Source organism: Salvia splendens, unplaced genomic scaffold, assembly GCF_004379255.2.
Source record: "Salvia splendens isolate huo1 unplaced genomic scaffold, SspV2 ctg1051, whole genome shotgun sequence".
Classification (NCBI taxonomy): domain Eukaryota; kingdom Viridiplantae; phylum Streptophyta; class Magnoliopsida; order Lamiales; family Lamiaceae; genus Salvia; species Salvia splendens.
In genome coordinates this window covers 1-18,218 of record NW_024598594.1, presented here as the reverse complement: position 1 = coordinate 18,218, position 18,218 = coordinate 1, and the positions used below count along the sequence as shown (strand labels likewise).

General features: G+C 38.6%; 2 pseudogenes; one reads left to right on the top strand and one right to left on the bottom strand.

The window, feature by feature from the left end:
• Positions 1-6: 6 nt before the first annotated feature.
• On the bottom strand, positions 7-5,834 carry LOC121788467 (annotated as a pseudogene).
• Positions 5,835-15,686: 9,852 nt separating this feature from the next.
• On the top strand, positions 15,687-17,076 carry LOC121788468 (annotated as a pseudogene).
• Positions 17,077-18,218: the final 1,142 nt, after the last annotated feature.

Here is an 18,218-nt window from a genome sequence, read left to right as displayed (position 1 = left end):
TTCAACCATTCCATACTTCTCATCAGGAGTAAGAAAGTTCCAAAGGATTAAGCTTCCAAGATAATCTCTCTTTACCCGGCCCACACAATGTGGCAACCATTGCTAATGGGTTCTGAAGATGACGTCCAAGACCCACAGCACGTCTAATGGTACCTGAAATGGGGAGGGGAGGGGGGGGGATAAGTAAGCTGAAAAAAACAATGCAGAGAAACTGGCATAGTACTATGGAGGAAGTGTGGCAAAAGGGACAAGTTACCATGCAAACGAATTCAATATACCTTCTTGTGAAGGAAGCTGATCAACTGAGACGCGGGAATTTTCATATAGATGCGGAAGAGATTCATCGCAAAAGACAACATTCAGATTATCCATCTCATGGCCAACATCTCGAGGATTATCTTCCACCATCTTGAACATTATCTGATGACAGAATGGGCAATAATATAAAGAGTCACCTCAAATATTTTTCAGAGTTAATGAGAAAGGAATTCAAAATAACAGGAATAGAGATGTACTTCATACAAATATGAAATATGTGATAATAAGAACCAAAAAATAATGCAACTGTGTACCTCATATATGCCATCCTTCAACCGTGTACAAGACAAATTAGTAGCTCCTAAAACTACAATATGTGGTTGATGGTCCATCATAAACTTTAGCACTCTCTGCTGATCATTTCTTTTACGTTGCTGTTCATTGCCACTTTGGCCGCGAATGCTGATGGAACCGGCATGCAATACATCCAAAACTTCTCCAGATGAATCCAACATCACAAAGGTTGTCGCTGGCTTTCCAGGACCCCAACAGCAAGCCATAACCCTGGGTGCAGTTTCTTCATCATAACGGGCATCATTTTCTTTCCGTTGGTATGGTGCAACAGATACTTTATCCCACAATAGTCTCCCATAATCTGAGAGTAACCATGGTTTAGCTCTACTTGTCAGCAATGATCTTGCTTCTTTTCCCATTGAAGGAAGAAGAAAATTGTTTAATGCATCATTAAGAATCAGTTTCCTTTTCTCATTCTATAACTGAGCAGATTTACTTACACCATCACTCAAATAATAATCATTTGAGTCGCTTATTAACTTATCAAGGACTACTTCAGGCAGCTTGATAGAAACTTGCAAAAGCTTCTCCTCCTCAGCTTTCTGAATCAAAAGCCATTGAGCATCCTCAAATCTGTTAAGTGGTTTGTCCCTCAACCACTTAATTCCATAAAACTGGTGAAAAGAATCAATAGCTGTGTTTCCATCAGGTGTAGGACTAGTTGACACTACTGCGTTGTCCATAAGAATACTGCGTACATGTTTCCGAACACATGGTTCAAAGCTAATCTCAACGGCGGCCTGTTTTATCATGAGAAGTTAAAGAATACAGTTTAAACTATATAAAATCCATCCCTGCATAAAACAATTACAGTACCAAATAAGAAAATTTCTACATACCATGTGCCTTGCACCTTTCAACACCGCTTGAGGTGTCTCAAACATTGTACAGGTGAAATTAGAAGCCATTTCCTCTGGTGTTTCCTTAGCATCCTCCAATTCATCCATTCTCTGGAAAGAACAAAGCCCACTTGATCAAACCATAAAAGAAGGGCTTCACAAATAAAATTCCTACCATTTTCTCCAGAGATATCTGCAAACCAAATTGCTCAGAGCTGTAACCAAATTTGCTTGCAACCTCCCACAGTCCAGCTTTGCTACAAATGCTGTAATGTGATTTTCTCTTTGGGCTTTTAAACTGCCATTCATCTAGCAAAACTTCCCCTGTAGGGAAATGCAAATTAAATTTTGAGTCTACATCATCCACTTCTCTTTCTAAATCAACAGCTTCGAGCGACTTAATGATTGATTGAAAGAGCTGTTCATTTAATCTTAGGCGCGTGTCGTCGTCACTCTCTCTTCTTCTCTTTCTTCAAACAGCTTAATGTATATGACTGAAGAGCACTTTTTCTTTTCAGTAGAAGAAGCCACTTCTGATCCAAGTCCTGAATTTCCCAAAGCACCTGCAGCACAATGACAATACTACTTTTAGTGTCTCCATAAAGTCGCAAGCTGGTCCTCCATCTATGAAGTATTGAAAGTCAAATGCACAAATTACAAACAAAGTTTTCTAACATGAAATTAGCTTAGCTACTTAATAGGTTTTCATAAATAACCAAGCACAATAGTGACAGCAAACATATCGATGAAAGGGAACAAGACTTTGGACTTAAACGGTTAACCTACCACTAAGCCATGCTTATGAGGAGATAGAAGAACAAGGAATAAGCAATTAATATGAATGTGCACCTGGTGCCACTTCAGCGCAGGCTTTTGGTTAATATCATTTCAATGCCAGTTTCAGGTTCAGTTGGATCCTTTAAAGGCTTAATATTTCCTCTTTCCTGTACATAGCAATGAATGGAACCTACAATATGGATATAAATAGGTCAGAAAACAAATAGGAGACTTATCCTGCATTGTAGTCATTTAATATGATATGAAGTAATTAACGATAATAACAAATTTTATTACAAAAACATACATCTAACTTCTGAACGTGAATCAACTCCAAGAATCTAGCTATATGCCGCTTCATCTCTGCTGTTGAAAAAAGGTAGCACACCACTGACAAGTTGATTGCATATCCACTCGGTCTCCATTTTGACACTGAACTCATCTGTTGGGGGGTGGCCTGTACTTCCCTCAGATATCTACATAGAAAGGTATGAATTTACAACCACAAACATAGCATATGACACAAATATGCCACACGATACTCAGTATACCTGCATTCTTTCAGGAATATCGATTTCCCTAATTTGATCATCCTTTTCTGTCATGTACTTTTCAGAAAGTACACTAGGATCAAACTGATCTTCAAGACTCCTTTCGCTAGTTTCACCAAACCTGCCCCTCACATCTATCTTGTGAAGCCTCAGAAGGTCTTCAACATCACCAAAAATTTCATGCGCTTCCTGGAGTGCGGATGAAGAAATCCCTGGGCGCTGTCTGCTTTTCTTAGGTTTCTTTCTCCTTCATACAGATGTGAAATTTTACAACATAAAATCTAAAGCCACATACACAAATATAGGGTCTGTGGACATACCTCACAGGTATCTCATCAACTTCTTCGTCAACAATAAAATCAGCCATCTCATCCTCCTCACCAACGTCTGCATCCTCTTCTTCTTCAAGAAGTCCATCCTCCTCTGCAATATCCTCAAGAGATTGCCCTATGATAGTTGAGAAAACACAAGATCAAGGATAATCCTGTATTTCTAAATGCTCATTGAAGGAAATACTTGCACTGGTAATTTTTACCATAATCATCACCAAACAAGCTATGCTTGAGCTTCTCCTCACCAGTACGCCCAACCTTCCCACTTCCATTAAATTCTTCTTCATCAGAAAACCTGGACGGCTCTTCTTCTGCTTCCTTCCTAGCCTTTTTCAGTCTCTTAAACTTCTTACTCTCCTGATAATTAATAAATATAAAAGCTCAAAATTCCAGAGCAAAATCCAAGATTCCTGCAGGAAAAAATTGAAGGGATAAATGTTGAACGACTATAAAAAGGACAAAAGATGATGAACTGACAAGCATTGGACGATTGACAGATATATTGCTTTCCTGGAGGAGTTCGTAATCATCCTCATCAAGCATGAATTGATCCCTATGTTCAATCAATTGATTATCATGAGAACAAAAATAAGCTGTCCGTCTGTAATGGTGAAAAGTTTTATATCCACAATCTACAAAATAAAGAAGGCCTTGTTATTGAGAATAAAAGTAGCAACCTTTTCTTTCGCTTCCTTTTCTTCTGCTCCTCATCACTATCAACTCGATCTTCTTCCTCATCCTCTCCTTCCTCGATATCATCCACTATAAATCCATCCTTTTCATATTCATCCCGTACTTCCTCTAATAAAAAATAGAGGAGTTCCATCAGATATCCACCAATAAAATAGAAAAACGAATGAAAAGACAAATGGTTGGTGTCTGCAATACAATACAAGGTGCATAATTCAGAGCAATCCCACCGACCAACAATTTAAAGAGCACAGCAGTCTTAACGATAAATAATTGAAATATAAAACATTAGGTAATCCACTCCAAGAACACGTATATGATTTATATCCAAAACCAGATCATGATTTTATCCCCCAACCCCAAAAATATGAAGTGGACTTTTTAATTGCATGCACTAGAACCCTCGTCGTGCTTAATCCAAGATGTTTTAATCCAATTTTAGTAACAAAAAGAATTAGGTTTGCTAACTCACTTAAAACAGATGTGTTTTTTGTAGAATGCAAGAGAGGAACCACAACATAATTTCACAATATCAACACCCCAAAAAGTTAATAGAAATTGCAAGTGTACGGCTTTCGGGAATATGAGAGAACAAAAATCGGCGTACCATCGTCTTCTTCATCGTCATCGTTACGATCACCACCTCTGTGTTACGACTTTTCCCCGCGACTTCCCTATCTTAGCTCGTAACACCAAATCCACCTAGCTTCAGCGAATAGAACGCGATCGCAACACAATGAATGATCAATGAAATGATTTGATTTAATGAACAACAATCGAATGTTTATACAATTTGAAGGAATGAACGAAGAGGAACTCTAGATCCACGATCTAAGCTCACAATCACACAATTCAACAACCACACAAAAAGAATGACTTCTAACTACTTATACTCTGCTTCTCAGCTCGCCTCTTCTTCCACGTCAGTTAGTATCCACGTAGTGCGCCTTTTACACGTCATTGCCTCGTCATTATTGCCACGTCACTGCTAGCTCGGCTTTTATTTAATATGCTAGCTCCTCACGGTTGCATGCATGTGTTTATCATACTTCCACAATCATGCATGCAACAATACCCCCTCTCAAGGTTCCTTGTCCTCAAGGAACTATGGAAATCTTGCCTTGATCACATCGGTGAACTCCCATGAAGCATCTGCCGGCGACCTTCCCACCCAATGAATGAGCCACTTTGTTGCCGCATGATTCTGCCTTTCACCATTTTTCTGTCTAGTATAGCTTGAGGAATGACATCATTTATGTGAGATATACCTGGTAAGTCAGTTATAGGACCAGTTGGTGGAGAAGCCGGTTTCAACAAAGATACATGAAACACATCATGAATCGTAGTTGAAGAAGTTTTCCCCTTATAGACTTCTGCCTATACTCATGCAGCTTCAGCCAAACCCACTCTGCTATCTCAAAATCCTTATCACTTCTATGCTGATCCGCTTGCTTCTTCATCCTATCAGCTGCCTTCTGCACATTCCTCTTAAGTATAGAGATCATCTCCTCTCTATCCCTTAGAGCAAGATCGACTGGCTCCACATTAGAGTCACCAGGCAGATAAGGAACATGTAGAGGAGGTTCAAAACCATACAACGCTTCAAAAGGAGTCATTTTAATGCTTGAGTGATAGGTGGTGTTGTACCAGTATTCAGCCAAACCTAGCCAATGAGACCAAGTGTGTGGCTTTTCTCCCATGGCACATCTCAAGTAGCATTGTAAACCTCTGTTCACTATCTCAGTTTGGCCATCAGTTTCTGGATGGTAAGCTGTGGAATATATCAATTCAACTCCTAACAAGGTCATCAACTCCTTCCAGAATTTTCCCACAAAGATAGCCACTCTATCACTCACAATCTTCACTAGCATCCCATGTAGCTTAAAGACTGAGTTCAGAAACACTTCAGCTACTTTTTTAGATGTAAAGGGGTGTGATAACGCCATGAAATGTGCATACTTACTCAATTTGTCCACCACCACGAATATAGTATCATAGCCTTGTGAACTAGGCAAGGATTCGATAAAATCCATTGACAAGTCTGTAAAAATTGCAGCAGGAATTGGGAGCTGCTGTAATAATCCAGCTGGAGAAGTGTTACTCGGTTTATATCTTTGACATGGAACACATACTCTTACAAACTCCCTAACCTCTTTCCTTAATTTTGGCCAATACAGCAGGACAGTTATTCTCTTGTAAGTTCCCAACACTCCAGAATGACCAGCCAAGGCAGACCCATGGAAGATGGATAATATCTGAGACTTTAATAACAGATCATTTCCCACTACTAGTTCCCTTTCCTCCTCAACTCCCTTTCCTCCTCAACTCCCCTTTACTCCAGCTGAACTTTGGATGAGAGTCTGCATTCTGTTGTTTTTCTTCTAGCAAATTTTGTATCAGAGGGTCTTGTTTCCATGACTCTTTAATTTTTGCAATTAACTCCAGAGGAATTACAAAAGAAGTCAATGCATAAGTCATCACCTCGGGTACTCTGGATAAAGCATCAGCCACTGAGTTTTCAATGCCTTTTTTGTATCTGATTTCATAATCAAAATGCATAAGCTTAGTCATCCAAGCTTGTTGAGTAGGAGTAGTCAATTTCTGCTCCATCAAGTACTTTAAACTCTGATGATCAGTCAAGATGATAAACTTCTTACTCTGTAAGTAATGATACCATTTCTTTACTGCCATCAAAATAGCCAGCAATTCCTTCTCATACACTGATAGAGTCTGATATCTAGGAGATAGAGATTTACTGATAAAAGCTAAGGGGTGCTTATCCTGCATCAGCACAGCTCCAATACCCACTCCAGAGGCATCAGTTTCCACAACAAATTCCTTGGAAAAATCAGGCAAGGCTAATACAGGAGCTATAATCATAGCACTTTTAAGCTTCTCAAAAGCTTCATGTGCCTCTACTGTCCATCTGAATACATTTCCCTTAATCACTTCTATCAAGGGTCTTGATATCACCCCATAGTTATGCACAAATCTTCTATAATATCCAGTTAAGCCCAAGAAACTCCTCACATGTTTTACAGTTTTAGGCTGAGGCCAATTCTTAACTGCCTCTATTTTCCCTTCATCAGTTGAAACTCCTTCATCAGATATAACATGGCCGAGATATTCCACCTTTTTACACCCAAAAGTGCACTTGCTTCTTTTAGCTAGCAAGTTGTGTTCCTTCATCAATTCCATGACTATCCTCAAATGTTGTTCATGAGCTTCCTGACTGCTGTTGTATATAAGGATATCATCAAAAAATACCAATATGAACTTCCTTAAGTAATCTCTGAAAACTGTATTCATCAAGTTCTGGAATGTAGCTGGAGTATTTGTCAAGCCGAATGCCATTACTAGAAACTCATAATGCCCAGAATGAGTTTTGAAGGCAGTCTTGTGGATGTCCTCTGGTTTCATTCTCACTTGCCAGTAGCCAGACCTCAAGTCTATTTTAGAAAACCAAGCTGCCTTACCAAGCTCATCCAGCAGCTCTTCTATCACAGTTATAGCATATTTATCTTTGACAGTTATAGTATTCAAGACTCTATAATCCACACACATTCTTCAAGTAGAGTCTTTCTTCTTGACTAACACAATAGAACTTGCAAAAGAACTCTCACTATGCCTTATAACTCCAGCCTTTAGCATATCCTCAATCATGGTTTCAATTACATCTTTTTGATGTGCAGCATACTTATAAGGTCTCATATTCACTGCATCTGCACCCTCTTTCAATATGATTTTATGATCTTGTTCTCTCTGTGGAGGCAATGTTCTTGGCCCCTCAAACACTGCGGCATATTCTTCAAGAATCAATTTAAGGTTTAGCCAAATCTCTTCAATGCTGAGATCATAGCAGCAATCTGCATCGATTTAAACTGAGGGTATCCACTGGCTTAACTTTCTCTCATTCACATCTTTCTCCTCTGGATTCAATATATGCAGACAATGTAGTTGTTCAGCTTTTGGTGACCACCTCTCTCCTTGTAGCTTCACTTCTTCACCATTAAGATCAAAAACCATACTGAGATTATTGAAATTCCATTTAATTTCACCCAAAGTGGACAGCCATTCCCCACCTAATATGAGATCATAAGTCTCTAAAGTAATAAGGTAAACCTCTCCTTGAAATCTGGCTCCTTGCATCTCCCATTCCAGTTTGTTACATTTTTTAGTACACTGCAGAATCTGTCCATTTGCTACTTCCACAGCCTTTGAGTTAACAGGAAGCAGCTCACAATTAATTTTTCTTGCCACTTTAGCACTTAAGAAATTATGAGTGCTGCCAGTGTCTATTAAGATCCTTAAAATCTTTTTCTTACATTTTCCCTTAATTCTCATTACTTGAGGTCCATCTTTTCCCCAAACTGTATGTAAGGAAAGCTGCAAATCAGACTTCTCCTCTTCTTCCTCTTCCTCATTCTCCTCCTACACCTCACTTCTTCCTACTTCTCCTACCTCAAGCAATTGTACAACATACGATTTCCTCTTATTACTATGATGGTTTGGGGTGAATTTCTCAGTACACCAGAAACATTCTTTTCTTGCCCTCTTTTCGTCCATTTCTTTAGGAGTCAAGTTTGTTTCCCCCATTCCAGCTACTCAAGGTTCCAGCCTTACTAGTAGCAGTCCCAGCCATAGGTTTGCTACTTGAGTAATAGCTACTACTAGCTTGTACACTACTCTGAGTTATCTTTGTTTTAACACCTAAGGCCTTAACAGTGAGCTATTGTAGTTTTGCTAGAGAATAAGCCTCAGCTAGTGCCTTAGGTCGAAACATACGCACAGACATTTGCAACTCATCAATTAAACCAGACAAAAAGAAGCTTAAAGCTTGATCCTCTCTAATTCCGGCTCTAAGATATAATTCATCAAAAGTATCCATGTAGTCTTGTAACGTACCTTTTTGTTTGAGGTTTCTGAGATGAACTATAACACGGCCAGTCAGCATACGCCATGTCTCCATGTAAGCTCTCAAAACCTCGATGCCACTGCAATACTCTTCCTTCCAGATGAATTGCAGCCACTCTGACCTTCTCCTCCTCTGGTACCTTAGCTACTTGGATGAAATATTCCGCTCTCATCATCCAACCTCCGAATCCATCGCCATCAAATTTAGGAAATTCGTACCGTGTCGATCTTCCCCAATCGGTTCCACCTTCACACCGATTTCCCTTGCTACTACCTTCGCCACCATCCATCATCGATTTATTTTTTTGATTTTGCAAATTAATCGCCGCAATTGACTGCGTCAACTCCATAATTTTGATTCCTTGCTCCTGTATAACTTGCTCCCGCAGCTCACTCATCCTCTGCTCCATCATCTCCATCATTTTCTTCTCCATTTCTGCACCTCGAGTCAGAGTTCCAACGTCCGGAGATCGATTGCTCTGAATACCAATTGTTACGACTTTTCCCCGCGACTTCCCTATCTTAGCTCGTAACACCAAATCCACCTAGCTTCAACGAATAGAACGCGATCGCAACACAATGAATGATCAATGAAATGATTTGATTTAACGAACAACAATCGAATGTTTATACAATTTGAAGGAATGAACGAAGAGGAACTCTAGATCCACGATCTAAGCTCACAATCACACAATTCAACAACCACACACTTATGCTCTGCTTCTTAGCTCGCCTCTTCTTCCACGTCAGTTAGTATCCACGTAGTGCCTTTTACATGTCATTGCCTCGTCATTATTGCCACGTCACTGCCAGCTCGGCTTTTATTTAATATGCTAGCTCCTCACGGTTGCATGCATGTGTTTATCATACTTCCACAATCATGCATGCAAAACTCGGTCTCCATAAGGCACCTCGTCTTTTTCTTCTTCTTCTTCGACTCCAATCTCATCTGCAAATAGCGATTAACACAGAAGTACCCCTAATTAGCTCACATATATATCAAGCACACCCGAAATTTCGACAAATACATTAAAAAAACAATTGAGGAAAATCGTACCTTCATCGTCGGAGATCACATTTTTTCCGGCCATTGAGGTGAAATCGCAAAAAATGCTTCAGGAATGAGGCGAAACCCTAGAGGCGTAGTTAAAATTTTACGCGCAATTTTAACGCGAGCATTGGAAAATGGTGGAGGCAAACCGCGGAAAGCCAGAAACCCTCCGATTTCGTTCCTCAATACACAGTATCAACCACCACCAACACACAGTCACACACTAATTGTGCGTTTGAATGCGACCTGGGTTCTTATAATTATTCAATCTAATTCTCAATTGATACGAATCTGATTTATTATTTTCTGTGATTTTACTGTTGAAAATATAATGCGGAAAGTAAAATACAAATGCAGAAGGTAAAAGACGGGAAAAGCTTTATGGACTACATTGTATTAGACTGGAATTGTTTCTATGTGTTTTGTTGTGTGTTGTTGTGTCTACAATGAAAGCAGCCGAGTCCCTTATATAGGGTGGACTCGGCCCCTATGTATGGTAATACAATTAAGGCCATATTTCCCTCTATTACATTTATGATAATTGCTATCAATTCCCTTGATTCTCTGTGTCAATCTTCCTTAATTCTTGATCTGTCAATCTCCTTGATTGTTGCTTGATAGATTGCCCATGATTGCTTGAACTGCTGATCTTCAACACTCCCCCTCAAGTTGAGTATCGAACTTTTCGATATTCAACTTGCACGATATCCAATTTGATAAATAGTTTATACTCATATTTAGGAGTCCTTCAATTTTCCATTGATAGTTTATGCTCGTATCATAGAGCTTCTTCAATTCATCATTGATAGTTTAGACTCATATCTAGGAGTTCTTCAATTTTGGTTGACAGTTTTAACTCGTGTCTTAGGAGCCAATTCCGACAGTTTTTGCTCGTGTCTTAGGAGCCAATCTGACATTTTTTACTCATGTCGAGGAGCCTTCTTCAATTTTTCTGACAGTTTTGACTCTTGTCGAGGAGCTAATTCTGACAGTTTTGACTCTTGTCGAGGAGCTTGTTCTGACAATTTTGACTCTTGTAAAGGAGCTAATTCTGACAGTTTTGACTCATGTGATGATCATGCACCGCGCCTCCTTTCACAGCTACTCGCTGTTTTCTTCTCCTGTAGATCAGTCAGCTACTTCTTTCTCCTTTCTCGGTTGCTTCTTCTTCGCCGGGCATAGTCACCTCGATGAATTATCCGATTGGGGCTGACCTCTCCCCCTCAACCGGATAATTCTTTAACTATTTTCTCTTGGGTCATTCCTCTATTGATCCTTTTCGTCACATTCTCAATGCTCCATTGGTGAGACAAACTTCTTCTGCAGCATTCTCGTCCTCTCACCGGCTGTCGTCTTTGCCTACTCGCCAACATAGGTTTGGAGAGGAATTGTTCGGTCGGATTCCATCCTCTCCCCCTCGGCCGGACATTCCTTGAATACAGATTTTATCTCCGGATCTAGGTTACTGTCACCTCCTGATCTGCGCTCCCCATCACGGGCCAATCAACCCATTTTGTTCTTTCTCAATTGCATGAGCATATAACATAATCTTTGCAAAATTCTTAAGTTTCGGAATGGGTTTCGGGGCTGCCCTGATATTTTCCGAAAGTTGCTTGGGGCTTTGTGTATGATTACTTTGGCTGGGGTCGTGGGGAAATATAGCAGAAGTTGGGGATGTGTACTGGAATTAAAAAATGAATGGGGTATTGGCTGTAATTAACAAGACTTGAGGGATTTATTGTAAATCCCTCTTTACATTACGCTAAGTAGGAATTCCCCCAATCTTCCAAAATAAACCCTAATTCAAGATGAGAACCAGCACCGCCTCCCGTTTCTTCATGGCAACTCGACGCCGTCGCCGGCCATCCGGATTGAAGCTTGCCCTTGACTTCCGCTGGAACGAAGCAGGCTCGACTTCCAGCGCGTTCAGCCGTCGCTCCGCCTGTCCTCTACTGCCGCCGTCGGTGGAGCTGCCACGCCTTCGGCCGGCGCGACTAGCCACCAGTCTGCTGCTCGGCGTCCATGCGCCGCTGCCATCTCCTCACGCGATACCGTGCTCCTGTCCATTCGACGTCGTGGAGACATCATCTATCGCGTTCGCATCGGGCTCGTCGAGACCCGTTGCTTCTACTCAGCGATGGTCGTAACGCTTCCGCGTCGGGGTCACACCTTCCCCGTTTGAATCGGTACCGTCGATCTTGGTCGCTGCGTCGGGCAGCGACGCCATCCCTCGCGGAGGCCGCGGTCATCGCCGCTCAGTGGCTGCTTCGCCATCCAAGGTAGAAGCTTTCGCCGCCGTGCGTTGACCTCGACGTCAGCTGCCCCGATTAAGACTCCGCTGTTGGATAATTTTGTCGCTTGGTAGCCAAAATACCGTGGCAGGCAATGGCAGCCAGGCTCTAGCCACCGCTTCAAACCTGCCAAATTGCTCATTCACAGCAACGGTAGACTGATCTACTTGAATACAACCAAGTATTTGACCCATTTTTGGATATAGACAACTGATCGAGAGAGAGATCAGAACCAGGTAGCTTAGCCGGGGAAATTTGAACTGGGGTTATACAATTTTGCTTGCGCGTAGTGGAGCACTATTATGTGGAGGTTTAGGGTTGGTTTGGATTGCTGCTCGAATTTGTAGTCGATGGGCTTGGTTTGTGGGGATGACAATATGATAAATCGAAGCGTCAAAATTGGTTTGTGTGAATTTTTTTGTTTGTTTTTGGATAGGTATATTAACAATTGGTTTTCAAACAAACTAACGAATTAAGGATCGTTAGCTGCTCTGATACCATGTTGAAAATATAATGCGGAAAGTAAAATACAAATGCAGAAGGTAAAAGACGGGAAAAGCTTTATGGACTACATTGTATTAGACTGGAATTGTTTCTATGTGTTTTGTTGTGTGTTGTTGTGTCTACAATGAAAGCAGCCGAGTCCCTTATATAGGGTGGACTCGGCCCCTATGTATGGTAATACAATTAAGACCATATTTCTCTCTATTACATTTATGATAATTGCTATCAATTCCCTTGATTCTCTGTGTCAATCTTCCTTAATTCTTGATCTGTCAATCTCCTTGATTGTTGCTTGATAGATTGCCCATGATTGCTTGAACTGCTGATCTTCAACATTTACATATCATGTCATAAATTAATTTTCTATTATAAATTTAGAAAATTAGATTTTAAAAATATAAAGCCGAGTAAACATTTTAACTACTATGTTCATGTGTAAAACTCACCATGCATTTTGAACTGCTGTATATTAGTATTAGTAATAAAAATGAGAAATAATATTACTATACAGAATTTAAAATTAAAAAATATGCATCGCAATTTATTCTTAAAATTCAAAAATATACATAGCAATTTATTCTACAGCCACAATAAAAAATTCAACAAAGTTCAAAATAAATCAATAATCAACATCAATAACTAATCACCAAATAAAAGTTAAAATGTGAAAATGATGAGAATGTAAATATAAATGTAATATAATGAAGCATGCAACAAAATATAACTCATAAATTTTGAAAAACTTATTTAAAATAACAAATAATTATTGATATTGACATCACTAAAATTTCTTTGACATCCAATCCATTCACTCACATAATTTAAACAAAATCGTTAGAATAACAGTTACGTTAATGACAAGATATGTGTATCGTACAAATTTACAAAATATATTCGTTATTACAATCAACCATAATTAGTTAATTATCAAGTATATGTTCCATATAAAAGTTGTAAAAGAAATCATTAAAAATCATGTGATATAACACTTTCATAGTCTACAAACACATTAATACAAATAAGTTCGATTATTCAAATCTCAATATTTTCATTGATTCATACTCATATTTAATTTTATATTACTAATAATCAGAATTACTTCAAGACTATACAACTTAACAATGATTCAATAATGCAAAATCCAAACTAATATAGATAAGAGATAACAACTTGCAATAAAAAGACAATCTAACGAATTTTTCACAAACTCTCTTAAGTTCTCAGCTGTATTTTTAATCAAAATTAGAGAAACAAAAATAATTTGTTATCATATAACATGTGCAAAAGGCAGTAGAACTAGCCATAATCAATATACAAACATACAGTTCATGACATCATTAAGTATGTCGTGTTATGATTTTTATGGAATTTTTCAAGTAAGATTTCTTCTTTTTCCACAATATCATAAATGAAATGAAATGAAATATAACATCTACATGTTTGACTAGATCTATCATTAAAAATTTGATTTTTTGCAAACTTTGATGGTCAATTAATTATCAGAAATCAGAATAGACAATATAATAATTTTGGAAATGTTTTTGAAAACTAACTTCAGAAGTAATATCTTTTAGCTAATTGACTTCTTTAATGATTATATATTCTGATTAATTATAGATAAATTAAAAATATATTGCAGCTGCAACAAAATACAATAACCACACAAAACAATAAGAAGTGGTGAACTTCCTTTTTGCCTCTCTCTTTAGTATAATTTGATTAAACATATATAACCACACAAATCAATTCCATACTCATAAAAATACAATCAATTTAATGTGGAACACAATATTGGACATATATCTACTTAGACAATAAATTGAGTAAACTATAGCTAGTTTAGTACTAAGTACTACTAACCATAAAATAAATTACTGATCCTATGACATTGGAATATGGAAAAATTTTTATTTTGCACTTGAGTATCAATTTTAGGACTTTGTTCTTTACTAAGATTTAAAAAGAGTTGATAGAGAATTGTGTAAAGTTGTTGAGGATTTTGTCGATATAGTTTAGTTTTAGGACATTGTTCTTTCCTAAGAATATAATGGAATAAATGTGGTCCATGATATACAAAATTAATTTATTTTAAAGTTTTGAAAACCAGTAACTTTGATTAAAAACAAAAAGGTGATTTAAGAGTGTAATGAAATGAAGAGATACAAACATGTCCATAAATAGAAAACTGTCGAGCGAGAACATCGGAGCTCTGTAGCTTTAGGAAAAGGAAAAAAAGGCTGGTTATATATAAAGGAAAAATAAACAAATGCTATATGAAAACGTAAAAGAATTTGTTGTAATTTCCGGTAGGAGGTTTTTTTCGGTGACGGAATAATCCGCTCTCGCGCTCTCCCGTTGCCGTTGCCGTTGCATCACCCTGAATGCCTCACAAGTGTTCAGGGTACACCATATTTATTATGCGTAATTGATTTTTTTTAATAGATTTCCTGTTTATTTCGAAAAATTATCGTGAACAATTTCGATGCGATGATCCTTTTATGTGAGTCTGCATATCTGTTGTTAAACAGCTAAATCATTACAATTTATATTGTGTTATTTTTGATCCATATATTATCATGTTGTGAGTGTAAATCTCCATTCCAGTTAATCCATATATGATTGGAAATTCAACAATAACATTTTGTTTGGAAATACTCCTAACAAAGGCTTGTTTCGGATTATTTTTTTATTTATGTAAATTTAATCACGACTTTCTTCTTTTCTGCTTGTATTTATTGAACAAAGGCTTGTTTGGGATTATTTATTTTTTTTTTCATAATGTGCAGTCCATTTGGCGAGTTTTGAGCAGAGAGAGAGGGAGGTGTAATGTTGTATCTATCAACACAATTAGTTTTGTTTGTCATTAAAAGTTAATATTGTGTATAATGAATGCTTTGAATTGACGTAGTGTACGGAGATTAGCACCATGGTTCTAATGTTGATCTTTGCATCTATTTGTGTGCAAATTTCAAGTAAGCTCCATCCCTACATGGTATCATACTAATTGATTTCATTCTACAAGCATTGTATACAACTATACATTGTGTTTGATATTGAGCTTGAATCTCATTTTTTGATTTTCCAGAAATGTGATGTCTAATCTCCCAGGACAGACTAACGCAAAATAAATAAATCTCTTAAGAAGAAGAAGAAGAAGAAGCCCTTAGCATGTATAATAGCATACACGCGTCTCTTCAAGATGGCTGTAGCCGTTGATCATGGTCATGGATTCAAGCCATTTACGAGACATCCAAGATGCAGACTCCTGTCTTTCACTCAGCTTGACTACAAGATGCTCGACTTCAGTCGCGACCAATCCTTGGACTTGTCCAATATCCACAAGAGCTTCTCCACTCCGTGCCTATCTAATTCTTCGTCAGCTAGAGATGACCTGCATGACACCAATTCGAAGATCGAATCATCATAGGCCATGCTGCACCAAGGTACGTGCTATGGTTGTGGAAGTTGCCATAGCTATGGCCTCTGGTGTCAAACCTGAGCCAGCATCGAGTGGCTTGGAGGCGCATACTTTCTACGCGCTCAAAATGGTGACACCATAGCTGTTGCAAAACCTATAGATGAGGAGCCTCTTGCTTTCAACAACCCAAAAGGCTTGGGTGGCCGCCTGCTAGGCCAGCCTGGCATGAAATGCTCCATTAGGATAGGTGAAACCGGCTTGCGTGAGTCAGCTGCTTATGTCCTTGACCACAACGGATTCGCTGGTGTCCCACCAACAGCATTAGTAAAATTTTCCCATATCAATTTCAATATAAACAACCCTGCTTCAGACTCGGCCTCAATTTACAAGATTGCATCCCTCCAACGCTATGTAAAGCACGATTCAGACGCAGGGGATGGGGCCTTCAAGCTTCTCGGTCACATGTGTGCACCACATAGGTATACTGGATGTGAGGCTCATGAATCTTGACAGGCACGCGGGGAACATCCTTGTAAGGAATGGACAAAGAGGCCATCAGAGCTGGTCCCAATAGATCATGGCTTCTGCTTACCCGAAGCACTTGATGATCCATATTTTGAGTGGCTGAACTGCCTCAAGCCTCCATACTTTTTGTGAGGCTGAACTTGACTACATAACGAGGCTTGATCCCTACAAAGATGCTGAGACACTAAGAAGTGAGGTTCCTTCGATTGGGAGTCACCCATTCGTGTTCTTGTGCTTTGCACCACTTTTTTGAAGCAAGCAGCTGCACACGGGCTGTGTCTTGCTGAAATAGTGAGATGATGACCAGAGACTTCAATGGAAGAGACGAAAATTGGAGCACGCTAGAGAACCTATGCATAAATGCTAAGGCAAGATTGAAGAAACCACTAATTGATGACAAAATTATTTCCACACTCAAATGTGATGATCACAAGCAGCCTGAACAAGAACAAGTTGGAAAAAAGATGGTGATAAAATGTTCCGTTTTTGATGACAAGCACAAGGTTTCCTCGACCAAGCATCACATATCCATGAAACTCCCGCAAAAGATAATCATCCATCAATGGTGGTAAAGTTTGCTAATCCGCCAGAGATGCCTCTAAATAAAATCCAAGACACATTCTTGGACAACAAATTATTGATGATAGTCCATCAACAACAGGAGGTAACTTGATGAGGAGTGTGAGTTGCTCGGTGCCAAACTACAACCGGGATGGACAATGCATCTATATAGGAGAAATGGAGGATGAAGAGTGGCAGACGTTCTTGGGGATCTTCCAGAAGCTTCTGCCCGAGGCCTTCGAGGAGAGAAGTCCATGGACCTGCCCAAGCACAGGTTAGGATTGTCATGTCAGTTTTGAACCGCATTTTAACGATTATGTGTATACAATGTACTAACGATGCCACGAGACCATACATTTATAGGATGTAGATAGGATATCAGTTAGGAGAGGGAAAGGAGATGGCTGAGAAAATGCCATCCTTTTTCCCTCTTGGACTCTGTAGATGATATGTATTGTTTTCTCTTCATTTTCTGCAATTTCCTACTCTCTGCTATTTGCTATCTTCCTTATAAACTTCATTCTTTGACACAAAACTACTACTTTAAACTTCATCCTCTAAATTTTGAATTTTCCTATTGTCTCACTAGTTGTGACATTTTTTTCATAGATTTAGGGTTTGATAGTTTATTGCGTACGCAATATTAAAACTTCGAGTATGGTTAATTAATTAGAATATCCAAGGTTCAAATTCATAATAGAGTGACTAGAGTTGTGTAAGTCCACATCAACAAAAAGAATATCTGAAATCAAGAGATATATATTGATATACCATGCATAAGTAAAGTTTTGTTAATAATCCGATGAGATCCATAAAAATTGGTAATCATCGATGCATCCCCAATAAGTATAACATGCATTTCATCATCAAATATATCTTAACACGTATTAGCATCAATTTCAATCCTAAAACAAACTTGGATCTAACATGCAATATCAAGATTTATATACTTGCAGTTAGCCAAAACTAAATTTCATCAAAATTTATGCAAGTATGCAACAAATTAACGAAAAGACTTGAATTATTAAGATTAAATGGGATGATCTCTGCGTAGAAACGAAAGAAAAACACAGAACCGCTTTGAAATGCAGTTGAAAAGAATATACCAAAATGGAAAATCTGCAGTATTCTCTACAGAGCAGCGTACAACTCA